This window comes from Drosophila navojoa, chromosome 5, assembly GCF_054131105.1.
Source record: "Drosophila navojoa isolate 15081-1374.11 chromosome 5, UAZ_NAV_1.0, whole genome shotgun sequence".
NCBI classification, from domain to species: Eukaryota; Metazoa; Arthropoda; class Insecta; order Diptera; family Drosophilidae; genus Drosophila; species Drosophila navojoa.
In genome coordinates, this window is record NC_142893.1 from 6,212,322 (window position 1) to 6,224,966 (window position 12,645).

Sequence of the window (12,645 nt, forward strand, 5' to 3'; positions counted from 1 at the left end):
GTATTTTTTCGCACTCATTGAAATAAAAGTTTATGCCGGCCATCATTCCAGACGTGGCTGTGACCAGGGGCTCTCTCACTCTACCCCTCTCTCTCTATCTCCCTCTCTCTGTCTGGTCGCTTCCTCTAGCAGTTGATAAATACAAAATGAGCTGTGGCTGTAACTGCTGAAAGTTTTGCTGCCGCTGTCGACCTAAATTGATTTTTTGATACTTTCATTTCTTTTTTTTTTTTGTTTTCTTTATTTCTTTCCGTTTGGAGCTTTAGATGATGCGTGAAAATTGAGCAATTTGATGCTTTAACTGCGGCTCGCCTGTGACTGTGTGGCCATAATCAGCCAGAAGCTCGACCCGGCACGATCTGGCCAATTTGCATGCGCGACAAGTGCAACAAATTTTGCAGCACTGATTTATGTCCAACATGGCGTATGAGTATGGGTGTGTGTGCGTGCGTGTGTGCGTGTGTGTGTCCTGTTATTGATTGACTCAAATGGAATGCACAATTGCTGACTGGCAGCCCGGGCAACACCCCAGGCAGTTATCAAGCTAATTTCGACAGCTGACCTTTTTTCGTATTGTTAAGCCAGCAGCAGGAGCAGCAGGAGCGGCAGCAGCAGCTGTAAGTGAATGTCTAAACAGTGAAATATCAAGAAATAAAGGAAAAAAGGCCGCAATTTGACCCTTGACGGCTTGTCACATCAATACACAAACACACACACACACACCCACACACACTTGCACACAATTATGGAGAAAGCCTTTGACCTGACTCGGCTTGCCCTGGCTTGGCATTCGTTTGATTGTGAGCAGACTTTTAATTTCCAGCTACCGAATCCTCGACATGCCTTTGACAATCTTTTTTGCCTCTTCCTTAGCGTATCTTACCTGGGGCTGAAGCGGCTGAAGGACACATTTACTTATGCACAGCAGGCAATGGCAGCAGCAACAACAACAACAACAACAACAATGAGCACAAAATGCAAATAAAAGTGAACAAGAAAGTGGGCGTGGAATTTGAGCACAGAATGACTATAGTACACCCTAGAGAGAGACAGAGAGTTTTTATGGCAAGTCCCATAATCATTTATAAATATTTATAAGAGCGAGCTGCTGTAGTTGCTGTTCCTATTCATTTTCGATATGACCTCCTCTAGCGGGATCTATAATTATGCTGACTTTCTCTGTTTGGTGTTTGATGGAAGAGGCTGTGATTAGTATTTCTGATTTGCTTCGTGCAACTAATCGATGGCTGAATATACTGAGTTTGGAATCTTGTATGCATTATCCGTATATAGCAATTTATTTTTAACCGCTAAATCGAAAATCGCGATAGATCGAAAAAAAAAAAATTTGATCCCCTTGAAAACAATTCGTTATCGATAATTTCTTATAGTTCAAATTTCTGTGTAAATCGAAGAGAAATATAACTGATCCCTTTGACATTTCGAATTATCGAGACCCGACTGTATTATTATATTATATACCTAATTTATAATGCATTATGGAATGCATATTACAGAATTGTTACCTCAACAATCATATATGTATGTATATTTGCTAATGATGAGGTTGGGATGACATATGTCACCTATTTTATAACCGATCCTCTACTCTAACATATCCCATCTCCTATCTCATATCTCCTATCTTATATATCATATCTCATATCTCATACCTTATATCTCATATCTCATATCTTATATCTCATAACTCATAACTCATATCTCATATCTCTTATATCATATATCATATATCATATATCATATATCATATATCATATATCATATATCATATATCATATCTCATATTTCATATTTCATATTTCATATTTCAAATTTCATATCTCCTATCTCCTATCTCCTATCTCCTATCTCCTATCTCCTATCTCCTATCTACTATCTCCTATCTCCTATCTCCTATCTCCTATCTCCTATCTCCTATCTCCCATCTCCTATCTCCCATCTCCCATCTCTCATCTCCCATCTCCTATACCCCATCTTCCATTTCCCCTATCTTCCATCTACCATCCTCGATCCGCACCTGTTGCTACTGCCTTTACAGGGTATGCGCTGCTTCATTTTCTGTGCGTTGCCCACATTTGCACAACTTTATTAAAACCATTTCTTTCGCATTTCTTTCTGCTTAGCGCATTTTTGTCGTATACAAAAGGAAAATAAAGAAGAAAAAAAAATACAAAAATAAAAACATTTTCAAGTGTGTCTTTCATTTTTGTGCCATTCTTTGTTTTTGGGACGCCAAGCGGCTTTTCGAGCGGCTGCTGCTGCTGCTGTTGCCATTGCTGCAAAAGTAAATACAACTTGCACAAGCAGCTCACGCAATTCATGCTCGACTACATTCAGGCCAGGACTCGTGACTTGGTCTAAATTCAAACAGCAGCAAAATAAGCGAGCGAGTAAAGAGAGAGAGGGCAGCGGACGGGGAAGATGGAGAATGAAGAGTGAAGATGGCCTACAAGCAAAAATGCCGCATAAATCAAAATGTGCTGGCGGCCTAGCTACCCGCCAGCGCTTTGTTTGCCAGTAAAGCCTTCCACACACACACACACACACAGACACACACACACACACATACATATGTTAACTGGCGTGCTACTTTCCGGTCGCTTGGCAAATTCGATTTCATGCCATTGTCACGTAAAATGTTCTTCACCAAATTTCATGTCAATGAATTTTGTCGCATTCACAAATTTTCCAGCAATAGCAACAAAACTGAAAAGAGAGCAAGATAATATATATATAGCTATCTATATATATATATTTAACTGATTGTAAATACCGTTTGGCATTGCAAATAGAAAATTTGCTGCGCTATTTGCGCATTATTAGCATAAAAGTCAAGAGCTGGCTGAAAGGACGGACTGCTCAGTTTTATTTATTTATTTGTTGGCTATTTAATTATTTGGGATTGAATGTAAACACAAGAAAGGTGCACGAGCATACATATATACATGTATATATATATATTTTTTTTTACATATTTATGCCATGTTTATTTAGCTGCTCAATTGGCGTCGCTGCCCGGGCAAATCAATCAAAGCGCGCACAATCACAGTTAAATGTGCTTTGGGAAGTCATGTCAACCTGCAGAGCAGCGCGTAATTGCAAATATGATAAGCGGCTTTCAAATTAATGATGCGTGCTACGTGCACACACACCTACACACAGAGAGAGAGAGAGAGAGAGAGAGGGACGGGGGAGTCGAGTCGACTCGACTCAACTCGACCACAGAAATCACATACAACAAATCATTTTCATTTTCATTTTCATTGGGAGAGAACATGACGCGTCTGCTTCAATAATGGGCCAAAGTTTCTTCTCTTTTTGCTGGCTACAACAACAACAAGTAACAACAACAAGCAACAACAACATGTAACAACAACCAGTTGCTACGATAACAGCAGCAGCAAACGTGTGTGGGACTTTGCTGCTGCTGCTGCTGTTATCGCTGGGGGATTAAAAATTATTGATTACCCCAAAAGTATTTCCCTCCCTATCTCCCTCGTCGCACTCTACGCACAACCGTAAATCAATTTGATTGAGTTATGTATATTCGCTGGGGTTATCCCAGCTGATTAGCTGCCATCGAGCGCCGCACACAAATCAGGCTACCCATAAACAAGTTAATAATATTCATGATTTGGGCGATAAATGAATGAATTAGTCAAATTACAAAATATATTCGAATTTATTAATTATTAATTATTAATTATTTATTGTTGTTGTTTAATTGGCATAAGTTTCTGCGGCCTGGCCGAAAAGAGAGCCTGGATGATGAGCGAATGCCTGGCGTTAACTGTGTTTATATAACTCTTTATTGCTTTCCCAATTTTATAAATATTTTATAAAGATGTTAAAAGTATGTAACAGGCAGACGGAGGCGTGGCAGACCACATAAAGTATATAAATTCTTGATTAGAGCGACGAGCTGAGTAGAGTTAGCCCTGTCTGTCCGCCCGTTTATACATAAATGCGTGGATCTCAGCAGATATAAGAGCTAGAGACTTACAATTTAATTTCGTAGGTCCTTTATATTACGCGTATATCAAGCTTGTTTTAAAAAATCGATAACTCTGCCCGCTATTTGGTTATCGATTAAAAACTTTAACAAAACTCAGTTATAAAACTATATCTCCTACATCTTTAGAGAGTTACATGGAATATAAGGTTGCTCGAAGGATTCAGGGGATCTCAACTAAGCCTCGACTACTGCTTTCTTACTTATTTTACATTATTTCTACCCTCAATTAGATATAGACAATGTGAAGCTCTCTTGTAGCGAAACTCTACTGTATCATAAGAGTCCACATAATAACTTTTAAAAGCCATTTACGCTTGTACTACACACACACACTCACATCCTTTATAACAGGTAGCTCCCTCAGGTGTGCTCTTTGGTCAGCAAAAGTTGTTCTGCTTCAGTCTGTGTAACTGAATTAAATCAGTTGTGCCTTAAGTTGTAACCGTAGTTTATTAGCCAGTTATGAGTAAGTAATTGATATATAATATATGATGTGCACTTGAAAACTTTAAATCAACTTTAAATTGTTTTGCAACATTTAACAATTTAATTTGTAAACTTTGTAAGGAAGAGAGCATATGGGTAAGACTTGTTATGCAGTCGTGTGCTCATTTCTTTTTCTGCTCATTCACTCGACTTGCTCTCTCATTAATTTTCTCTGCGCTCTCTCTCTCTCTCTCTCTCTCTCTCTCTCTGTATGTGCCCTGAGTACATACAGAAATCAATCATTATTGCCTGAGCCAGCTCCTCCAGCTCATAAACTATTCACATTTGGTGCAGACGCCCACTGGGTGTGATTCATAGAGCTATTAGAGCTAGGGAATTGAAATGGAAACCCAAAACGTTTATGTGCCGCAGCCAGTTACAAATGTCAAGGTTGTAAAGCTATACCCAAAGGGAACGGCTATAACTGGAATTTGGCAGGCAAGATATTGTTGGCTTCCTCCATGGACTGACAGTAAAACCGCCCGCAGTGGGCGTGGCAAGTCAACATACATGCGACTAAATCATGTCTGAGTTTTATAGATGGACAACACGGCTGAGCTCGGCTATAGCTAGACCTATTCGTTCTGTGCTCCTAACATACTGAAGTAGCGTATTACCACAGTCAGATATGCTCGACTTACAACATATTTACCATGCTTCACACACAACTTGATGTAAATTCCTTGAAAAATTGGCCAAGCAGGCAAAGACAAACAAACTTGGCTAACATGAAACGCAGATTAATATTAATAAGTAGAGTATGACAGCTCATATTAAAGTAAGCTGGAATGTTGGCTTTAAATGATATGTTACACATATACATATATATATATATATTCCATAGGACTGTCGGGGATGAACTGGGCTCAAGGCAGTCGCATAAAGCAAAAGCCACGCAAAGCCTCCCCAAAGACAGCTGCTGCGACTATTTGGTTCAAGGAAAGAAATTTAATATAAGCTAAGCATATATGGCAGAGTATTTATATAAGAAAAAAGATATATATATTTATGTGTATGTATGTGTATATATGTATGTGAAGGCTGCAAGAGTCTGTAAGAGGCTGCAATTAAGCACGCAAAAAGTCTCTTGGCCAAATTGTTTGCCAAGTCATAAAATAATTTTGTGGCAAGCGGCAACTTCTTGCAGGCGCCAACTGCAGACAAAGTTCAAAAATGCCTCATGTGGCAAGGCAGACAGAGAAAGAGAAAGAGAGAGAGAGAGAGAGAGCGAGAGAGGCAGTAAGAATGTGAAAAGAGAGAGAGCGAGAGACTTTTTTGTGGTCTTTCGAGCTGTAAAGAAATTTGCACTTTTCATTAGGCGCATTAAGCGCCAACAACTCTTCCAAATCAATTTTCAAGCTTTCAAATATCAATAAAAAAATCACAAAATAAAAGTAGCAAGAGTGAAAAGAGAGCTGAAACAAAGGATGCAGTCAATTAAATGGCATATTTGAAGTTGTTGCTCCAAAAGGCAAAAGGAACAAGTAAGAAAGCTCTAGTCGAGACTGCTCGACTACGAGATCCCCTGAACCCTACAAGGAACTGATATTTCAATAATAATTAGCACACACACACGTACACACACACACACACACACACACACACACATACAAACAAATACACGCCAACACATACACATACAAACAAACACACGCACACACACACATACAGGCGATTGCGCTTGGGCTGCACTGCAGTATTGGCAATATTAGGAGAACTTATTTGTTGAATAATTTAATTTCTAGACGTACGATCGTAATGAAACTTTCAGAACATAATTATAATGTTTAAATGTATGTGTATACCGAAGGACAAGTCTCTAGTATTTGATATACGACTTTTACAAAGATGAGGGTGAGGAGATGGATTTAGGGGTGGGGGGTAAATTTTAACAAAAACCGAAATTGTCTAAAATGTATCTTAATATACATTTTAAATTTGGAGACTCTAGCTTGAAAGATGTAGGAGATATAATTTTTTAAGTGATCTTCGATAAGGTTTTTTATCGATAAAAAAGTATCGGAATGAGTTATCGTTTTTTAGTGATAAACTCGATATGCGCGTGATATATACAGACATTTTAAAAAAAAGTTGAAGTCTCTAGCTCTTATATGTTCTGAAATCGACGCGTTCATACATACGGACGGACGGACGGACGGACGGACGGACAGACAGACGGACAGGGCTAAATCAACTCAGCTCGTCGCCCTGATCAAGAATATATATACTTTGTGGGGTTTGCCACGCCTCCTTCTGCCTGTTACATACTTTTAACAAAACCATTATACCCTGATTTCCCATTTTCAATGGGTTCAGGGTATAAAAATGAAAAATGTGGCATAAAGACAAAACTGAGTTGTCCTGTCTGCCATATCCTGCTGTCTATCCCCTGTGAGTCAATTTATCTCTATAGGTTTGCTGCATCAAAGAAAAAGTGCTTTGCTCGTGCACATACTTCTCGCACTAACTGTCTCTCTGCCCTTTGCCTCTTGCCTTGAATGTCTTGCAGCAGCTTCATTTTCGAAATTCCCATTACGTTTTGCCCAGTTGCATATGCCACACACACACACACACACACACACACACACACAACAGCTGCACATAGCTAAGGCTACAGTATTTGGCCATGCCCTCTTTTTAGGGCTGCCTCACATTTCAGTATTTTTTTTTCTGGTTTGCTCTATGCCTTGGCGTGTGGCGCATAGCTCTGCAGCCCAAGTGCCAACATTCATTAAATGGCTATAAAATGGCGCAGATTGCGCAACAGCAATAACCACAACAACAACAACAACAATAACCAATAACTAACTACATGTTATGGACAGCGAACGCAGTAAACGCGACGCCCAAAAGCATGCAACAGTTTATTTATGAAGCAACACGGCCAACCTGCAGCCGTGCGAAAGAGATGGACTGATGGAGCTGGGGTCTGGGGTTGGGGGTTGGGTGCTGGTGGGTAACAGCACGGATGGCATCACATTTCCTTGGAGCCATAAAAATCGCACAGCATAGCAATTTGGCATAGTGCAACGCATAAACTGCTCTGTTTCTGTTGGTTTTTCATCGCCTTTCACATTTTTCCCTTTTTCATCTTCACTGCGGTTTGATTTAACTTTTGAAATTATGACAAAAGTACATAAAAAATAGATATGATATATTTTATATATGCAAAGAGGTAGGGCAAACACAATCTTAAAGAGTGCAGATGCAAAAATAAAACTTAAAAAGTTATTGAGATGACTTGGGCTTAATTGGCTTTTACTAAGTAAATGACTAAAAGTTGAAGAGCGAAAGTTTTAACAGCAGGCTGTTAACATAATTATATGTAATAAAAATATAATTATGTGCATATAAATGGGATGCCGTTAAACAAAAGTAGAATTTATAATCATAATCACATTTTCACAGTCTACGATAATATTTTTAATAGGTATTAAGTTCAATTTTAATATGTCTTATATTTTTATTTAATTGGCATGAATTAATAAAATTTTTTTAACATATGTAGCTTTCATAAAATTTTATTTCTTTTTTATAACATTTTCATCATTCTATATTAAATGTTTATATATGTATTTTTTACATATATTAACATTACTCCCATGAAATCGTTATATATTTTCTTAACATTTACATTTTTATATTTTATGCAATTTTTTTAATGCTTGAAATATTTTCTAAGACGGACAGTAAACATATATTTTAGTATGCAGCTGCTGTCTCGCAGCGCATTAAATTTTTTGTGTACCTCTTCAGAGTCTGTTAACTTTTATGCATTATGTAGGCCCTATTTTAACTTTATGTTAGCTTGAATTCATGATTAACATTTCATGCAGCTCTTAACATTTTAACATTCTATTACCTTAACATTTCATTAACAGCATCAATGACTGTTCATCGCTGTTAACTTGCCCAACTCAGGCGTAAAGCTAAGCCTAGCCAGCTGTTGCTAATGCTCAAAGCTTTCCAGATATTTAAATTGGAATTTAGGCAAAAACTTTTTTGCTTCTCGAGTAATTTAATTAAAACTTGTTGCTTTTGTTAGACAACTGTGAATAATTGCATATTATTAGGTAACTTGTTAGAACTGGTAATTGAATGGTAAATACGGCAAATTTTATCAAATTGCTAACTAATTATGAACTTAAATGCAAAGGGAGTGGAGATATTATTTCACATGCAAACAATTAATTTATAAATAATATTTTAAGCATTGTTGCACTCACTTCTCGAAATTTGTAGAGCCCGATAAGAGTTTCAGGTTTGAAGAGTTTCAGGTACCAAATTTCAGATTCATTATAGAAAACTAATGAGCTGCAAAAGCTGTTTACCCCAATGAAATGCCTTTACCCAAAAATGTCAAAAGACTTGACAATGATAGCTAACTGACATCTGACACACGTCCCAGAAGTCGCCAGCGAAAACTTTTGAAGGTTGAACTCCTGCTAGATCCAGCTAACATTATTCCTACCAACTATCAACTGATGATTCATCCTCTGACTGAACAACATCTCAATTCTATTGTTTAATTTGTTGAAGCTTGTTCTCTGCCTGACAGATGGATAAAGATCACAATAAGCGATACTAGACAGTGCTTCAATTTTCCCGCAGAAAGTTTCAAAAGTTCACAGCACAAAGGCACTCCAAACTTAGTTATCTCACTGATAGTTGCTTTTCATTAAAACATTATGCCAGTTGTTGGTTTTGTTTAATAAACACAAGTCGAGTCAGCAGCAAAAGGCTTAAATAAGAGAAGCCTTAGAAATAAAAGGGAAACGGAATATTTTGGTTAGAGCAAAGAATGAATGAGGTTTCTAGTAGACATTAAAGAGTAAATAAACTTGTATAGATGAACAAACTTATGAGAGTAAGTGTAGATAATGAACTGAATAAGATTCTTGATGTATTTAGGGAAAGACATCAAGACTACAAATCATATTCTTACAGAAGAGTCTTGGAATCGTAAGCATGTGGTCAGAATAGGAAGAGAGAGAGAAAAAGAGAAAGCGAAGGATAGAGTCTCTCAGATAAAAAGAGAGAGAGAGAGAAAGAGACAGAGAGTTAAAAAGACAATGAAAGGCCGAGAGAGAGAGAGAGAGAGAGAGAGAGAGAGAGAGAGAGAGAGAGAGAGACAGAGAAAGAGAGAGTGAAATATAGAGAGTCAGATTCAGATTCATAAGAGAATGACAGGAAGAGAGAGACAGGAAAAACTTTCCGAAATTTGATTGAAACTCAACAAAAAAAACTCAAATTGCGAAAGAGTAAATTTCCACAACTCTTAACTTTAACTGGAACAGAACTGAGAACTCATGCAACTTGAATATAAAACAAAAATTTATCCAAGAAAAACTATAAACATATTCAGCTCTTACGACTGAAAATAAAAATTAAAAACAACTGCAGTGGAAGACCTCTAAAAATAAGACATCACAATAATAATATCAACAATAATAAACATATATAGAGCTGACAAACTGTTATGTTCCATAAAAAAACTCGAGCTGCACAAGAAGTGTTTGATTTAATGCTTTAATGGCCAATAAATTGCCAAAGTGTGGCAAAACTTGCATAGAAAACTTCTGTGTGACCCAGTTGAAAGTTTGCGTGTGACTCGACTGCTGCGACGCTATAAATGATTGTTGTTGTTACTGTAGTAGTAGTAGTAGTTGCTGTTGTTGTTGTTGCTATAATAATAATTATTGTTGTTGCTGTTGCTGTTGCTGTTTGCAGCTGTCTTTGGCTGTGCGCAGTTGATATTTAATTAAAATTGCGCCGCACAAACGAAGTAAACTAATTTCAAGACAAGTGCATAAAACAAGGCAACATTTACATATGTATGTGTGTGTGTGTGTGTGTGTTTTCTTCCATGCTATGTCTGGCTTATGGCTTACAACGTCATCGTCTTGGCAAATGTTAATAATGAGAACGTTGAGTAAATATTTAAAAATCATGAACGATTTGATTGCGCGACGGCTGATAAGAGCAGACTCAGAGGGGGAGAGAGAGCGAGAGAGAGAGAGAGAGGGTGAGTGAATGAATGTGTAGCTAATTTGCAATTGCTGCTAAATAAACAAATTCGGAATGAAATCTGTGAGCTCATTTGAAGCCTCAGCCTGGACTGTCTGTCACGCCCAGCACGCATGTAATTGCGGCTAACACACACACACACACACACACACACACAAATGCTGCTAATTTAAGCGCGTGACAAAATACATGCAATGACACGCCCACAGTCGACCAACTACGCCTCTCGCCCCACAAATTTGACAGCCCAGCCACGATTTGTTTATACGCGCTGTCAGCATTTGTTCATAATTTTTATTCCATCAACCTATACCCTTTACTTGGCCACGCCCCCCAGCTCTCTGCTTACAGAATCTATTACAGATTTTATTTTTACTATTTGAGGTTGGCATAATTCATTTAGAGAGAGGGAAAGAGAGAGAGAGAGACAGAGGCAGCATGAAATATTTTAGCTCTGACTAAAAGCTGAGTGAGTGTGCAGGTGAGTGTGTGTGTGTGCGTGCAGGTGTCCGCGTCCGTGTGTGTGACATTGTTATGAGTTGTGGCAGCGGGTGCCGCTGCTGCTGCCGCTGCTGCTGCCGCTGCTGCTGCTGCTGTGGCTGTTGTCTAATGGCGTTGCCTTTTATTAAGTGGTTCGTGTGTTGATTTATAGCACTTTGCAGCATTCTGTTTAGCCCGTCTAAACCGCAGTCACGCCCCTCCCAGACGCCCACATGTCGCGTTGAAGGACACTCAGCAACAGCAGCCCGTGCGTGGGTCTCACTCTGTCTACCTTTATATATTTTAACTTTATGCGCGCATTTTGCATGTTAGTGTGAGTGCGAGTGTGTGTGTGTGTGTGTGGATAAATGCTTTAAAGCGCATTACTCATACGCCATGTGAGCCGCAGACAGAGCCACAAATATTGAAGCCACACGCGCACACACACTCATACACACTCACAAAAAGCTAGTCAAAACGCGGCACATCCAAAAGGACCAGACGAATAGAGAGGCCACACTTTACTTAATTGGTGTATCCCAAAAACAATTTGATTACGCGAGAAAGATGTAGAGACAGAGTAAAATAGAGAGAGAGAGAGAGAGTGATAGCGATAGGGAGAGAGAGAGAGAGAGAGAGAGAGAGAGAGAGAGAGAGAGAGAGAGAGAGAGAGAGAGAGAGAGAGAGAGAGTGACAGAAGGAGAGTGACAGCGAGAGAGTGAGAGGCAGAGAGGGGCTGGCAGAGTGGATCACGTTATGTTGGGTTATTAGAATAAATTGCTTGCCAGGCAAGCTTATGCTTAAGGTTTTATATTAAATGAAATATGCTAAAATCGAAATTGAGTAAAAAATTAAATAAAATTATATTTGTAAATTAAGCAAAAAATGTATATTAAGTAAAGAAAAATAAAATGTATAAAATAAATAGCTTAAAATATTTATAAAATATATATTAATAAAATATAATAGCACCAGTTGCATTTCTTCGACTTTTTTGAGACTTTTTGTTTAGATATATAAAAACGTTGAATATTTTTGTGATAATTGTTATTTGTTGCAATAATTGTTTTCTGCTCTTCTACAAAAAAATAAAAATAAATAAATAAGTAGATAAATACTTTGATAAATAAATATAGAAGAACTTATAATTTTTTTTTTTTTTATTTTTCCCAGCCGTATGTATAAAAAGTAAAATAAATATATATATATAAATATATATATATATATATATATATATATAAAATAAATGAAGCTTCGTATATATTTCAGCTTGAAGTAGACTCTTCAATTTGCAAACATCAATCGCTCTTCACTTTTACCTATTATTTTATGCCTTTTATCCCTTTAGGTATCATCTTATATCAATTTAATTGTGTATTTATTTAACTATTCAAATAAGCGCGATTGTTTACATGCATTCCCATTGAACTACGATAACATTAAATTAATATTAATGAAGCTCATTCAATGATTCCTTACTATGCAAACTCTATTGCGCTACACCAAAATATTCGCCTAAATTGAACTTCAAGTTCAGATACCTATATAAAGACGTAGCTGAGCTCAAACAGCTTGAGCTCTCAATTGTTATTTGTGAATATCATTAGACACTCATT

At 37.6% G+C, this 12,645-nt stretch overlaps 1 protein-coding gene across 8 annotated transcripts in view; it reads right to left on the reverse strand.

Moving 5' to 3' along the window:
• LOC108654831 (protein qui-1) overlaps window positions 1-12,645 on the reverse strand; it is a 55,006-nt gene that overhangs the window by 36,573 nt on the left and 5,788 nt on the right. The gene's annotated exons all lie outside the window — the stretch shown is intronic.